Source organism: Microtus pennsylvanicus, chromosome 14, assembly GCF_037038515.1.
Source record: "Microtus pennsylvanicus isolate mMicPen1 chromosome 14, mMicPen1.hap1, whole genome shotgun sequence".
Taxonomy (NCBI): Eukaryota; Metazoa; Chordata; class Mammalia; order Rodentia; family Cricetidae; genus Microtus; species Microtus pennsylvanicus.
Genome location: NC_134592.1, coordinates 38,221,042 through 38,237,876, shown reverse-complemented (window position 1 = coordinate 38,237,876; position 16,835 = coordinate 38,221,042).

The following is a 16,835-nucleotide window of genomic DNA, read 5'->3' as shown; positions in this document are numbered from 1 at the left end:
TGATTTCTTCCTCATGTTCCTCCTCTTTCTTCCTCACCACATTTCTTCGCTTTGAGATGGAATCTTGGGGTGCAGCTCAGGCTGGCCTTGAGCTCACTATGTAGCCTAAGGAGCGTATTTAACCCTTAATTCTCCTCCTTCTGCTCCACGTGCTGGGCTTACAGGCCTGCACCACAATGTGCAGCTTTCCTTTTTCTTTTACATGTTCCAGGTGGCCTACCTGCAAGGCTTTCCCCGGGATTAAATATTGTGCAGTGTCTGCAGTGTGTGCAGCATACGTTTGCGTTCATGCGGTCCCTCCCAAAGAGCGAAGAAGGGTCTGATGCCTTTCTCAAACCTCGCGAATTCTTTATGTTGTCTGTTCTCTTTCTCACTCACTCACTTGTTCATTCAACAGACGATGATTAGAGAGAGAAAGTAACCCAGCCCAAGCCTTGCTCACATTAGGCAAGTGATATCCTGCAGAGCTCTGTGCCCGGCTCAACAAGTAGTTTTTGAGGACTTGACATGTACCAAGTGCTGGAGAGAGGGCACAAACCTGATGAGGTTTCTGTTCTGATGGACTGTGGGTTATAATTAGGAAGACAGCACATAAGTCAACGAGGAAGTTTAACATCATAGTAAATATAAAGAAAATGAAATTCTTTAGTGTCATGCAGGGTGAAGAGAGCCTAAAAAAGATGCTATTAGAGACTGATATTTAGGAAGGGATGTAGTATCAGCTACTTCACATCACCGTAACCACTGAAAGAACAAGGGAGGAGAAGTTCCCTTTAGCTCTTGATCTCCAAAGGTTCAGTTTAGCATGGTGGGCTAGGTATAGCAGAACAAAGATGTTCGTATCGTAGTAGGCCAGGAAGCAGTCAGGGATCACATCCCCACCCCAAAGGCCATCTTCTCCAAGGAAGGCCCCATCTCTTACTGCTTTTGCAATTTCCCCATACAGTGCCTCTGGCTGGGAACTAGGCATTCAAACCATGAGTCTGTTGGGGATCTTTCATAACCAGCCCATAATGGAAATGATAGTTGAACGGAGACAAGAGGAACTAGTCATGGGAAAGTCAACCACAAGCTCCCCTCTGGTGGTTTCTGTATTTTCCAGTAGGAAATGGAATCCTTACTCATGTGTTCTGATTATAACAATGCTATAATAAGCCCCCACCACAACAGCCCATCAGGGCGAGTGTTCAGGAGGGATCAAGGCAAGGCCTGAATAAGGTATATATGAGGGTAGGAGCGTGGCATCTCGTTAAGCAAATGATCCTCCATCTTTCAGAAAGAGCACACGGAGGGAGAAGACCTCACTAAGATGAGTCTCTTAATGTGTGACCTCATTACCCATTGCGTCTGTTAGTGTTTGTCAATTTGGTAAAAACTTGAGTCACCCGAGAAGAGGGAACCTCAACTAAAGGATTTCCTCTATCAGATTAGCCCATGGCCGTATCTATGGAGCAGTTTCTTGCTTAAGAATTAGTGTGTATAGACAATCTGCAGAACAATGTTGTTTAGTGGAAATATTCGGAGAGTTGTGAGCTAAAATAAATGTCTTCTTCCCAAGCTGCTTTTGGTCATGGTGTTTATCGTGATAATAGAAAACCAAAGTAGGACAGGCTAACCTGGGCTACAGAGAAAGAAGCTACCAGGGAAGCAGAGGAGAAGGCGCATGGGGAGCCTGGGACAAGGAAGCAGGACTCATACACACTCCAGCAGGTGACCCTTGCTTCCTTTCAGGCTACAGGCATCTAGACCAGATAAGCGTACTGTGCGCAGTGGCTATCCACTCTTATTTTGTAGAGACTTTCACTAAGTGTATGTACATACCACACACACACACACACACACACACATACACACACACACACACACACACACACACACACACACACACACACACACATTCTTTGTCTTCTATAGGTCACATAATTTCTGTCACACATAACACTTGTTCTCAACAACAGATGCTCTCTCCCACAAAGTAATTTTTCTGTCTGGTAACAACTCCTTACCTGCCCTCCCTTATGTCTCCTGAATCACAGTCCCCAAGACTCCCAATAAAATCTTTCTTTTTTTCTTTTGTGCTTTGGATTGATCAACAATGGTTAAAACAACAGCGCGGAAGCCTACTGGGCTCCGTAGATCACTAAAATGAATTGCCTTTGTTGTTTTCTAATGTGGCTATAAAACCACTTAAAATTGCACATGCAGCTCACAGAGTATTTCCCCTAACCAGCGCTGTTTTAAGGACAAGCTCTTCTGCAAATCAGTTTGCAAGCTTTGGTTATAGAGTTAGGAAGTCAGGAGTGATGGTACAAACCTGCTATCCCAGCACTTGGGAAGGCTGAGGCAGGAGGACCACTGAGACTTCACTGCCATCCTGGGCTTCAGAGTTTATTACTGAGTGAAATCAGGGCTGGAACTCAGACAGGAACCTGGACGCAGGAACTGGAACAGAGGCCATAAAGAAATGCTGTTACTGGCTTGCTCAGCTTCCTTTCTATAATTCAGACCAGTGGCACTGTCCCTCAAGTGAGCTAGGTCCTCCCACAACAATCAGTAATCAATACAATGTTTCACAGAGTTACCTATAGGCAATCTGATAGAGGCATTTTCTCACTGAGGTTCCTTTGTGACAGATAGTTCTGATTTGCATCAAGACAAAGATCTGACCAGGACATATATCAGGCTTTCTCTTGGGCCACCAAGCAGCTCCCAAATCAAGACATGGAGACTTATTATTAGTTTTGAGTGATAGGCCCTAGTTTATGCTTGTTTCTTGCTAGCTCTTATAACTTAACCTGTTTCTCTTCATCTATATTTTGCCTTAGGGCCTTTTACCTTTCTTTGCTCTGTGTCTGCTGGCTGGGGGCTGTCTGGCTAGCCCTGGCATCTCCCTCTCTTTTTCCCTCATTCTTCCCTCTCTTCTTCTTCCTCAGTGTCTAGATTTCTATTCCTATTTACTCTCTCTACCTGCTAGTCCCGCCTATCCTTTCTCTGCCTAGCTATTGACAGTTCAGCTTTTTATTAGACCAATCAGGTGCCTTAGGCAGGCAAGCTGAAAGAGCAACATATCTTTTCAAAACCAAGCAAATGCAGCATGAACACATCTTTACATCATTCAACAAATGCAGCAGAAACAAACGTAACACACCTTTACACAGTTAAAGTAATATTTCACAGCATAAACAAATGTAACACATCCTTATATCGTTAAATATTTCACAAGAACAAGCCTTAAACTTGAGGCCTCAAAGTTTTGTTTTGTTGTTGTTTTATTTAAACATTTATTTATTTACGTGTGTGTGTGTGTATGTGTGTGTGGTGTTTGTGTAGGTCAGAGGACATCTTCCAGGAGTCAATTTTCTCTTTCTACCTTGTGGGCCCTGTGGATTGAAGTCAGGTCTTCAGGCTTGGCATCAGGTACCTTTACCCACCGAGCCATCTCCATGGTCCATGGCCTCAAACTTGAGATCCTCCTAACTCAGTCTCCGGAGTACTGAGATTACACCCACCATGCCTGCCTTGAAAAGCTTTATTGTTTACATCATGTTTACATCTGTTATTTTTCACACACATGTAATCATTATAAGGGTTATTGAAATATTTTGCATTGTTTATGCCAGGTCCAAAGGAAACTCCATTACCCTGAACTTCAAAAGGCAGAAGAGACAAATGGCTATCTATGGTGCCTATTAGTATACCAAAACAGATGCTGGCCTCCAGGCTCCCTCAGTATCACAAGTACCTGTTATACATTTCAGAGTCCATGCTATTATCCTCGCTCTTCTCACCTCCTCCCCTCCCCTAAGCTTCCCCAGCTCATGGGTTCCCCACCCGCACTCCCAGCTACACCTTCTCCTTATAACCCTGCTATTGTGACTGTGTTCTTCCTGTCTTCCCCTCACTTTCCTCCTCTCCATCTCTCTTTTTATCCCTCCTCTTGTGGCCAGGTCCAGTCGTTTGGCCATGTTAAGTCTACTACTTTCTCTCTCTCTCTCTCTCTCTCTCTCTCTCTCTCTCTCTCTCTCTCTGCTCTGGACTTTTCCAGATGCTTCTGGCTGTTCTCTCTCTCATATCTACAAGAAAATCCTTCCCCTTAACCATACACTGGAGTCATGTCATCAGTTTACATACTTTATATATCTTTAATATATAGCAAGTATTATACACAAATAATCTTAGAGCAAACTAATCACATTTCAAGTGCCTACTGGTCACACAGCCTAGCTTATACAGCAAACAGTGAAGTCTTATGTGTAGGTGCATGCAGGAGAAAAGGAAAGACTAGATCTCAAATATGAGGACATCACTTAGTTTATGCCTTCACAAGTTGGTGCAAGAACATAATAATAAGAATAATGAATTTTCTTTAAGGCAATATATTCAGGTTTCATAATTTGAGACTGTGTCTGTTGAAGTCAAATGCTTCTGACAGAAACAAATGCCTATATGATAATAATTGATAGCAGCCTTGTTCTTGTTAACGCTATTCCTTTAATGTGAGTAAATAAAATGATGATAACTGTAGTGTTCTCACACTGAAAAAAGCTTTCTGGACTGTGAAATCCAAATGGCAGGAAACCCCGGCTTTATAACTCATCTCCTCTCCGTTAGTCCGTTTAATCTTCTCAACTGTAGACGTGTTGATTGTTTTTTTAAAGAAGAGTGAGAGAGAACCTTTTCCTTTTATCCTCCTAATGTTATGCTCAGATCACGGAGTCTCCCACAAACAATGAGGAGACTGAGTACTATATGTAAAAGCAAAGAGCCTTTATTCTTACACACGTTTGCTAACCCGCACTCTCCATGTGCCCAACGTATTGGTGTGATTGGAGAGCCCTGAGCTCAGTTGGGGTTGGGTTCTTACAGTAGCAAAGGTGGGGGTAAAAGATTTCTAAGGTTTAGGACCCCTGATTGGCTGACATTTATCTAGGGGGGTGTCCTGGTGAAAAGCAAAGGGTGTGTGCTGGCAGGTGATCCTATCTACAATGGTTGGAAAGTTAGGAATTTCCTTTGGTCTGTTCCTGGGTGATGCCTGGGTGGTCTCAGTTTGTGGTCTTTCTTGGGACCAGGATTGCCTTAGGGTAAACTACTGAGACTCAGGCCTCTATTGAGCTTGTCATGGCTGGGTCCTACACTAGCTTCTCTAGACAGAAACTGAACAGACAGAACACAGAATCACAAAAGAAAAGTGGTCTCTTAATAACCCGCAGATGGACACAGGCCTCCGCAGGATTCAATTAAGAGTGGGACTCGGCAACTTCTGTAACATCTGACCAGAGGATGCTATGCAGAGAAGTAGCAAGACGAAGGTGTAGGGTATGGGTTTTATTTCACTTTATTTTGTGTGAATGGTGTTTTGCCTGCTTATATGTCTGTGCATCATGTGTGTGCTTAGTGCCCACAGAGGCCAGAAGAGGGCATCAGATACTCTGACAGTGTTTGCCACCATGTGGGTGCTGGGGACAGAACCTGGGTTCTCTGCAAGAGCACCAAGTGCTCTTAAATGCTTAGCCATCTCTCCAGCCCCATGAATTGTTTTTGAAACAAGGGCATAATGTAGTTCGGTCTAGTCTGGAACTCATTTTGTAACTTAGGCTGACTTCAAACCTAGGCAATCCTCCTGCCTCAGCCTCTGAGTGCTCATTAAAGGTATGAGGCACCATATGAACAGGAAAGTAAGGTTGAGGCTTTTAGAAACAGCAAATCCTAGAAAGGTTAATATATATATATAGGGCAAACTGATCAAAGGTAGTACTATTTCCATAAGATCTGTGATGTCGATTCTGCGCAGTGCCATCTCTGAGAAAACAAAAGCCTTTAATGATTAAAAGCCAGAGCTTTCTTTTAGGCAAGTGAGTGGGAGGGATAGACAAATGTATTTGTGCTTTTTCTCCGTTGTTTTCAGCTCAAAACAATCTCTATATGAAGATAGGACTTTGGGGATAGCATGCTCTATCAAGACAATTGCACATTCAGAGAAGCTGCAAGTTTAATCTGTAGAGCATTTCCTCCTCCCAGGACTATTGAGAGGGAATTGTTGACCTTGTGCTTTATCCTGCCCCAAAGAAGGCAGTAGTCTACAAAACCACAAACAGCCAAGAAAACCTAGAAATTAGTAGCTACCTCACTTTCAGCTAAGACTTAGCTCCCACACAATTCAACATCTGCCCCCCCCCATGGTCCAGTGGTCTTCGTCTGTAGCCCATAGTGACCTGAAACTCATGGCAATCCTCCTGCCTCAGCTTATGGAGGAGTAGGGAGTAGCAGTCTTGAGTCATCATACCCAGAGACATTGTCTCCTTAGACTCCTCAGCCTAGAAGAGTCACTGGGTTTCTTAGATTTACATAATTTTTGATACTTTGAGAAGTATGTGGTTATATCACAATGCCTAGGTATTATTGGGTGTGGCAGCACACACTTTTGAACCCAGCACTCTGGAAAGCTAAGGCAGGAGGATCATGAGTTGAAATTGAACTGCGCTGCATGGCAAGACTCTAAAAAAAAAAGCAGTATTCAGTGTGGATATTATTTTGAAACTGGAAATGTCCCATTCCCATCAAATATCTATTTATTTATTTATTTGCTCAGGTTAAAAAACATTTATTTTATTTTTAATTATTTATATGTGCCTGTGTTTCATACCATATGTGTTCAGAAACTACAGAGGCCAGAAGAGGACATGGGATCCCCTGGAGCTGAGGTTACAGGCAGTTGTGAGCTACTGGATGTGGATACTTCCACCCCAGCTCAGGTCCTCGGGAAGAGCAGAATGTGCCCCTGGTCTAGCCACCTCTCTAGCTCTCATTTTGTTGTTCTTTTTTTTTTTTAAAGCAGGTTCTCATATATCCCAGGGGCTGGTTTCTAACTGGCTATACAGTCCATAATAACTCTGAACTTCCTGAGTGCTGGGATTACAGCTTGCACCAGTCGTGGTGCCTCGTTTATGTAGTACTGGAGATTGGAGCAGGGCTTCATGCGTGCACTTGCATGTCTGTGTGTGTGTGTGTGTGTGTGTGTGTGTGTGTGTGAGAGAGAGAGAGAGAGAGAGAGAGAGAGAGAGAGAGAGAGAGAGAGAGAGAGAACTTGCAGGTATGTAAAACTTTGGTTTACACCTTAGGCCCTTTCACCTTTTGTTTGAGACACAACCTTCTGCTCAGAGGGTCAATAAGCAGGTTATCTGACTGGTCAGAAAGCTTCCGGGTATCTACCAGTGTCTGCTTCACATCCAGCTTTGACAGGATGACAGGAACTATCCCATTATACCTGGTTTATTTATTTATTTATTATTATTTTTGTGTGTGTGTATGTATTTTGAGGATCTGAACACAAAACCTCCACACTAGCCAGGCAAGTGCTTTACCAAATGAACCATTGCCTCAGCCCCAGATTTTTGTTCCTCAGTGTAGTCATTTAGAATCCTTTAAAGCTGCCATGATCTTACGGGAGAGGGTAGAAGGGGCGGGGAGATAAAGGAAGGGGAGCAGAGAAAAATGAAGAGTTCAATAAAATCAATTAAAAAAAGGAAATAACCAAATTTACAAACACACAAACAAACAAATAAATAAATAAAACTTCCACGTTCTTTGGCAAACTATCTCCATTCTTTAAGTACCATTGTTGCTTTCTGACAGGACTTATTTAGACGTATTCAGCCATGTCTCTACGGAGCACTAGTGGATGACGAATCTTAGAAGCCAAGGTCTGGGTGCTTAGGATGTTCTTCAATTCGTAGCATCACTCTTCCTAAGTCCTCTCAGGGATCAGAGTTAAGGAATAAATGGATAAGTGTGAATTTGTACATATATTCAACATATTAACTTTTATTTTATCTACTTATCTCACCTATATGGGAAGCCATGGGCCCACAGTAATACCCCCATTTCTAATCCAATATTATAGTGTACATCTTAGTTGGCTTTCTTTTTATATGTATATTTATACATATGTATATGTATATTTATACATTCTCCAGTCTCAGTCTATACCCCTAAATCAGTGGTACTCAACTTTCCTAATGCTGGGGCCCTATAATACAGTTCCTCCTGTTGTGGTGACTTCCAACCATACAATTATTTCATTATTACTTCATTACTATAGTTTTGCTACTGTTATGAACCATAATGTAAATGTCTGATATGCAGGATATCTGATATGAGACCCCACATACTGAGAACCACTGCCCTAGATGTTCACAAAGTCGTGTTCCCACTGACGTCCTCCCACCCACGAACAGAGGTCTTCTCCCTTCACCCGAGCTCCGATAGTTTGTACTGGGCTGTTCCCCACCCAGGGAGCTGCATTGCCTTTGGCCTCTAATACCCCAAGCCAGAACTTCTCCAACTGTTTTTCAATAATTATGAGAAATTTTAATTTGAGGAAGCATATTTCCAATTTACTTTATGTTAAAAATTTTAAGATGAAAATATTTTTAAAATACATAATAAAATAATTTTTTAAATAATTAAAAAATTTAAAATAAATAAATGAAAATACTTACTTATTTTAGGTGTTTGAGTGTTTTGTTTACACAGGTGTATGTGTATCACGTACGGCCCTGGTACCTGAGGCGGTCAGAGGAGGGTTTGGAACCCCTGTAACTGGAATTCTGGATGGTTGTGAGCCACCATATTGGTGCTGGGAACTGAACCTGGGTCCTCTGCAAGAACAATGAGTGCTCTTAATCCCTGTGCCTTCTCTCTTACGTTGGAATTTTCTTCCTGCTCTGTTTAAACAGATTACTGCTCTTGTTTCATGGAACACTTTTTTCTCTTGTCTCTCTGATGTTGATAATTCCATTAATAATTCACTTCTTTTCTATCTTCTCCGCTGTTTGCATTTGTGGCCTTTCTATTGCCTTTTGGAGGGTCCCTCAAACTTTAATCTTTTGTTCTTACGTAAGAAGCAGCCCTGGCTGGAACTATCGATAAGCAGTTAGATGTAAGTTTCAGAAAAACAAACGATTGCTTTCTATGCGTATGTTCCAAATATTTCACAGAACATATTTTCCACTAAGAAATTACTACTTATTTATCCAAAATTCACATGTATCTCTTCATCCTGTTTTTATCTGTTAAGCCATTTTACATGGGGTCTTAGCTAGTGATTTCATTAAGGATACTGGTATGGGCCTCAATTTTTCAGTTTTATCAAAGAAAAATCTTTCAGGCGGCAGTAGATAAAGGGATTTCTCTCCAAGCCCGGTGACCCGAGTTTGATCCCTCTGCCCTAAAACGTGGTGGAAGGAGAGAGCTGATTTTACAAGGTGTCCCGTGGCCTCCAGGTTGCAGGCACCTATCTGGTTAGAGACCATTGTAGGAGGGAAGCAGTGTGCAGACGCCCGGCCCCTGAGGCCAAGCCTCAAAGGTCTGAACACAGCCTGGAGAGAGGGCGGGGCAGCTGCTAGGCAGAGAAATCATAGGGAGGGCTGGGAAAGCTCTAAATGGTCTCTACACAAACTTCCGGCAGCCCACTGTTCTCAGACCTGCCTCTGCAGTCCCATTTTGGAAAGAACCAGTCGCTCAGGTATCTGAGTTTCCGGGGCTCTCAGACCGCTTGGTTTGTTCTTTCTGTAGATCTATTTTTCAGCCGTCTTTGAATTTTGTTTTTCGTTCTCTGTGTCTTTGTCTGCTGTTCTTTTTATGTTTGTGAGCTTGTGCCACTTAAAATCTCCTCCGCTGATTTTTTTTTGTGAGAATAAAGATAACCACGCACGTTCAACGTACTATGCAGTCTTTGGGAGAGGGAGGAGAGCATTTCTTTTTCATTTATTTTCTTGTTTTCAGCATGCTTCATATCTCAGTGTCCTAGGAAAAGGTATATAGATTTATCTAGAATTTTCCTTGGCCCTTTCCCCCTCTGCCATCAACAAAAAACCAAAGATGGGCCTGCAGTGAGTTCTTTGGCCTTCTCAATTTCTGTTTTTGCCACTTGAAGCTCCCCAGAGGTGCTGGATTACAGTGCAGTGTTAAATCTCTCTGGTGTTAACTAGGTGAGTTTTAAGCCTAGCCCTTCTGGGAATGTCTGTGGCTTAGGGCAACGAATTTAGATAAGGGAAAGGTTTGCTCTTTTTATTGCCTTACAGTAAGCACTGTTTGCTCCCAACAATTGGTTTGACAAAGGTTCTTAAGTCGGTAATGGATCCCCAGAGTCATTTATTGTATAGAGGACAACAGTCTCAAGTCCAGAGAACCTCACTCTTTGTCCAGTTCCTTAGACACACCCTCTGAGGTGACCCCAGAAGAGTTCACAGATAGGCTGATTACCCCCCCCCAAAATGAAAACACCAAAAAATCAAAAAAACCTTCCTTTTTAAAAAAAATTCCTGCCAAGACATCATTTTATAAGTGAACTAGTTACTCCATGCGGCAAACGTCGGCGATAGGCAGCGCCATTCAGGCTGATAATCACTGTAGACTGGAAATAGAAACAAAGCAGCGAGAAGGCGGCAGGAGCGGCGCCAGCTCTCACTAGACATGGCCTCATTTTTTCAGCTGATGAAACACTTGTAGCAAGCGAGTGGTATCACAGGTATGGAAACTCACCTTTGTCGGAGGCTGCCTGCTACAGAGAGCCGTAGACCCTCTTTGAATTAAGAATTTAAAAGGTCCAGCCGGCTGCACCAGAGTCCCTGAGGTCCCAGGTGCGTGGGAAGCCGGAGTGAGAAGATCAATTGAACGTTTGAGTCTGAGAACAGCATGAACAACATGGGGAGATTCCCCATCTCAACAAAACAAATCCCACCCACAAACAAAAAAACCCCTAGGTCTGTATTTTGAAAGGTATATGATAAAACCAAAGTATTTTCTGTAGAAGAGAATTTCCAGTTCTATTTTCCAAGCACATTTTTCCATAGTCAGTTACTTTTCTAGCAACTATTACATAGCAGTGAGACCGGGAAGATTTATTTCGGTGGAGAGATGGAGCGGGCTACCAGACATGAAGTTGATGTTAGCATGAGCTGAACCTAGTCATGGAGATGTGGTTGTTATTCTTTTTTAAAAAATGCTGCAAGACTGCCGCGGCAGTAAGCAGCAGAAATGCTGTAGGTCCCAAATGGTGGTGGAGGGCCCTGTGGCGGCAGACAGCGGGCCCTGGGAGCAGCCAGTTCCAGGCAGAGTCGGCTGCTGGTCCCTGAACAATGGCTGGTTCCAGGCAGGGAGACACATGGCGGGCAGGCAGAAGACAGAAACATGGATAGACACGACATGCAGGGTGAGGTTGAATGTTTATTCAGAGAGTTATGGAGGAGGAAGGGTGAAGGGGGGGGACAAAGAGAGAGGGGGAGAGAGAGAGAAAGAGAGAGAGAGAGAGAGGAGAGGAGAGGAGAGGAGAGGAGAGAAGAGAAGAGAAGAGGAGAAAGAGACAGAGAAGGGGGGAAGCAGAGAAGTGGGGAGAGAGGCAGAAGCAAAGCTGCCTCTCCGAGAGGAAGATGAAAAAGAAGAACGAGCTCAGGCTGGAAGCTGAAGATCAGCCTGCCTCAGTGGATGGGGGAGGGAGTGGGTGTGGCTTGTCTCTTAAAGGGACCAAAACCATAACAGTGGTAATGATGATAAAGGCAAAAATCAGAGTTCTTTCTTGGTTGGGTCCACAGTTAGAGTGCACTGACTGTGGTGTGTGCACGTGTGTGTGTGTGTGTGTGTGTGTGTGTGTGTGTGTGCATGTGTGTGTACAGAATTGAAGATGGAACCCAGGGCCTTGTGCTTGGCAAGAGCTCAACTACTGAACTACATTCCAGCCCCACTGATACTCTTTTAAGGTGGATGAGCTTTAGAAAAACCAAGGCATCCCTTCCCTTGACAAACAAACACCTCCAAGCTTGATGGGACTCAGGATGGAGCATGTCTGTCCTCTGGAGAGGGAGGGAGGAGAGAGAGATGAGTGCCTATAAAGATTTCCCTGTGAGGAAGAAAAGGATGGATAGCTATGTCTGTCACTCGAAGGTAGCCTGGAAGAGTCTGGCAATATTAGAGTTTTATGTCCATTTTAATTGTTTAGATGTCTTAACCTAATAATAGATTGTCAATTAATCACTTTTATGCAATAATAAAACGCACATAAAATGTTATTGTTGCTTCCTGTTCAGGCCCCCTCCCCAGCATGAGTGTTATTGAGATACATTTCATTCAGGTAAGCTGGCAGGTTTATCAGAGCACAGAGGGCCCCCTGACAATTACCCTGCAGTCTACAGCAGACAGCATAAAACAAAACACAGAAAACAAAACAAACAAAAAACCCACCTCTAAGTTGAAACGCTTTCTGGGTCCCAAGAGCGTATCTTGGAGAAAAAAAAAACACGACAGTTTTGTAACCCCAAATAATTTGGTAATGAGATTATTTATTTTAGAAGCCCATATACCTGCTTTTAGGGCCTAAGAGTCTATAAAAGGGAAGACAGGTGACTAACAAGTGCTGTAAATTATATTTTAATTTAAAATGTTTTTGAAAAAATGAAAAGCATATAATATAGTTTGTTTTTATTTTAACTATGCAAACTTTAATTACAAATAAATATTAAAATTTTGTCAAAACAAAACAAAAATGATAAAATGAGCATTCTGTGTGAAGTCTGAGCCACGTGGCTTGCATTTGATGTGGGTCAAACCATGCTGCCTAGGTTAGTCTCAAACTCACTGGCTCAAAGCATCGGTCTGCCTCGGTCTTCTGAATAGCCGGGACTATAAAAGTGTGAGTCGATATACCCAAACAAAAGTGCATAAGCTTTTTTTTGTTGTTGTTTTGTTTTTCGAGACAGGGTTTCTCTGTGGCTTTGGAGCCTGTCCTGGAACTAGCTCTGTAGACCATGCTGGTCTCGAACTCACAGAGATCCACGTGCCTCTGCCTCCCCAGTGCTGGGATTAAAGGCATGTGCCACCATCGCAAAATATTTGTGTGTGGGGGGGTGGGGTTGAGACGGGGAAGACAAGAGCTCATGTAGCCCAGGCTGGCCTCTAACTCTTTTGTAACTGTTAAGGTGAAGGCCCTACCGTCGTTCATATATGCCCAAAAAGGTTGGGATGTTGGGGATCTCCAGCTGAGGTCCTATTGCATGGTCTGGTCTCTCTTCTCCCATTCCAAACCCTGCCCCAGAGAAAGCCAGCGGAAAGTCAGCCCCTCTCTGGGGCGGCTGCTAAAGACCACACCTGCAGGCTATGTAAGACCTGGAAGAGCCGTATTTGCCATGTGATTCTTCCCTGCCTTCCCAAAAGTCACCCAGGCGTTGCTTTGCTCTGCTCAGATTAAACCTGGACTTACTCATTTGTCCTGATTGGACATTACATGGGTGGCGGTGGGGATGTAACTACTGGGGGACTTGAACTTTTCACTAAGCATGACATTAAACTGATGCGCCTTCCTCCATTCCTTCCCCAAGCACTGAGACTGCGGACTTGTACCTTATGCTCAGCTTCACAAACACTTTTTGTGAGATGGCGATCTTGCTGTGCTGCCTGGGCTAGCCTGCTAGCTTCAAACTTTCCATCTCCTTCCCTCAGCCTCTGGCTGCTTGGGTTTTGAAACCAGGTTTATGTAATAATATTCTTGAATCCTTTCCAGTTACAGTGAGATCAGATTGTCCCTGGAAAGCCACCATGCTGAACAGGACTAGAAAAGCAGAGTCATTACCAGTTTTTGCCATGTGACTCTAGTATGACCTTTCCAATGTGTTTGACTTCTAATCTGTAAGTTTAACTGAGGAGACACCTCTTTACAAGACCTGCGGACTAGTGATTATCAACGCTGGCTTTGGGGAGAGAGAGAGAGAGAGAGAGGAGAGAAAAGCAGGAGTCTTTCCGAATAGATTCTACTGGAATCTGTCTCCTGCCCCTCCCCCCTGAGGTGGATGGCTTCCTAAGAAGTCGCCGAGAAATCACACAGTGGCGGGGGACATGACATGACTTTAAAATGGTTGGAAATTCTTGACATAGCGACACGGCAAAGCTGCAGAGTGACGATGACTAACACGGCGGTCCCAGCGCTTCACTTGGTGGCTGTTGCCAAAGGAGGAGGCAGCCCGGGGGAGACAGGGCGAGGAGGGGCGGGGAGCTGCCTCTGTTGTGACAGTTGCACTAGACCATAAATTTCGCTAATTATTAGTATCAGCTGTTACTTATTATTTAATTCAGTAGGGTTGCTCTGTAATCCTACCACTCTTAAGTTGGCAAAGCATTCTGTAACGGAGCTGCCTCTATGAAAGATCCCATACCGAAATGAACCGTTCGGTTCCTGACAGGGTGTAGGAGTCACCCTATTGAGCTGCTCTTGGCCGCAGGTTAAGGAAATGAGTCAAGTTGGGGTTGCAGCTCAGTGGTAGAGCACTCGTCCCGTGTCCACGGGTCCTGGGTTCCAGTCCCACCATGAAAGACGGAAGGAAGACAACTAGACGGAGCTGCTAAGGATGTGGTTGATGATGCTTGTTTCACGCCAGTCTTCGGCACACCCTTCCTCCAGGAGTGCCCGGCCAGTCAGTAACACTTAGGTAGCAGGAATGCTTCAGTAGAGTAACAAGTACGGGCTCTCTTCCTGAGTTTGCCAAGTTTCAACCTTCCAGAAAGGAGATGAAAGGAAAGTGTTTGCCTTGTGTCCACCTGCCCAGGGTGTAAGCAGGAAGAACTAGGAGAGGAAGGGCGTCTTCCCTACAGAGACCTTAAAAGCGTCAGGTGGTGTCCTACCTGAAGGTCTTTTACAAGAACAATTTCACCTATAAGCTACCTGTTGGGAAATAGAAGACACATGCCTGGGGCCTTCAAGCAACACTCCCTTAGTGCACTAATGTTAAGGTGTTTCCGGCACTATAGACAAAATAAGTTCACTGGCAGAGCAGAAAAACATCTGTTGAGTCCACGTAGTGCTCTTCCTTGTATAGCATCAGAATGATCCTTTGGCCTCTTTCAAATCAAGAGCTGTGAAGAAATACTGTAATACTTCAAAACTCCTACTTCATAAAAAGTTTTAAACAAAAACAGCATGTTCCATGGTCACTCCAGGCCACGGCGAAACAACAAATGTCTGGCGAGCACTACCTAGCTTATGTGCCAGGTGTTGCTTGGAGCTCAGACCATGGTGGTGAGTGAGGCACACCAGGGCCCGGGCTCTGTCTTGTGGAAAAGCTGCACACTGTGCAAATCGGATCAGCTCAGATCTGCTTTCTGTATTTTAGCCCTTTGTGCTGTTATAACTCAACACCAGAGACTGGCTTAGATCTAATCAATAAAAGTTTGTTTCCCAGAGTTCTAAAGGATGGCAGGTCCAAGACCACCTGCTAGCTGGCGAGACCCTTCTTGCACATCTCGTGACGACAGAGCCTGGCAACCTCGCCTGAATGGAAGAGGGTGCAAGGCTTAAAAGGGGTTCCCAGCTAGGGTGCAAGGCTAAAAAGGGTGTCCCAGCTGCTTTGTTCCAGCCTTCTTGTAATACAGCAATCCATTCAGGAGGGTGGGAGCCTTTATGCCTTGGTCACTTCCCCCAAAGGTCCTTTCTCTTAATACTGTCACAATGGAGATTAAGTTTCACCAAGAATTTGGGAGAGAACACATTCGAATTACAGCATTTGTCCAGACATAGTCAATGGAATGGAGACGGAATTATGTCATCATTTAGAGGCAGGGCTCAGCAATCTATAACAGACAGTCTTTAATGGCTTTGGAAATGATTTATAATGACACTGTGGACAGCTATGTAGAGACGACACCCTGATTTTCTCCTATTCTTTACCAGCCTTCTATAACTTCATCCCCATCTCCACTCTGACAGGATTTCAGTCAATTTGAGGACTCATTCCTTCCGGGTCCCCCAAGGCTCATTTGAAGCAGGCTGGTGAGGTTTCCTGCCTTTTTTTTGCCCGCCCCCTTCACAACCTGATTTACTTGAACATCGGTGAGAGAAACCCGTGGCCGTTACTTCTCAATTTACTGATTCCAATTTTGGAAAGAGGTTTCCCGGAGAAAAGGACCTCCAATGTCACAAGCTTTTCATATAAAGGATCCCAAGGGTCATCTGAAAAACTGGAAGGCATCTAGCTTACTGGCCCACTTGCTTGCACTACATGGCATAAATAAGAATGGGAAGGCAAAGTGGTATGGCTGGACCCTCAGCGTTTCCCAGACACCCTAGAGAGAGGTGGTATTGTTGCCATAGACTTGCAATTTAAAATTACATTTTTCACATTTAAAAGGGGAATTTAAAAAAAATACGTGGGCTAAATCTACTTCCTAAATATTTATTGATTGCCATTAACTTGGGCCATTAAACACCATCTTTTTGAAGTCCCATCTCCCTCGCCCTCACTAATGGAGCATTCTCAATAATAGGCCTTTCCTTTTTCTTAAATGATCTGCAGATCTCCCCTTTCAGCTAAACTAAGGCAATATTATCATAACAGAAATCTCTTCCTATTCAGCAAGAAATGGGCATTTAACTTAAAACAAATTACAGGCCAAGCTTTAAAGGACCATCCATTAGTCATGGTACCTGAGCAGCCAGGTGACTAGATGGCTGAGGTTGGGTGGAATGGGCCTAAGTTTTTCATTCTTATCTCATTGGGCAACATTAGTCCTCGAAATTCAAACTCAATAGTAGCAACTTGGGAGTACTTTATCATGGTGCCTGTACATGGGAAACTCTAGAAAAAAAAATATGTTCTTGGACCATATAGCTTCCCCTTCTATTTTCTTTGCTCAGGTAGCAATCCAACTTCCATCTCTTTTTGAGAATGACTGGAAAGTCTTAAAGCCTGTCTTACATCCCTTCCTTGGGACGACAATTCCGCTGACAGTCTTGAATGTTTTGCGTTCTGTATGTGTGTGAGGGATGTGGGGACCTGATTATATGTGTGTTTTCA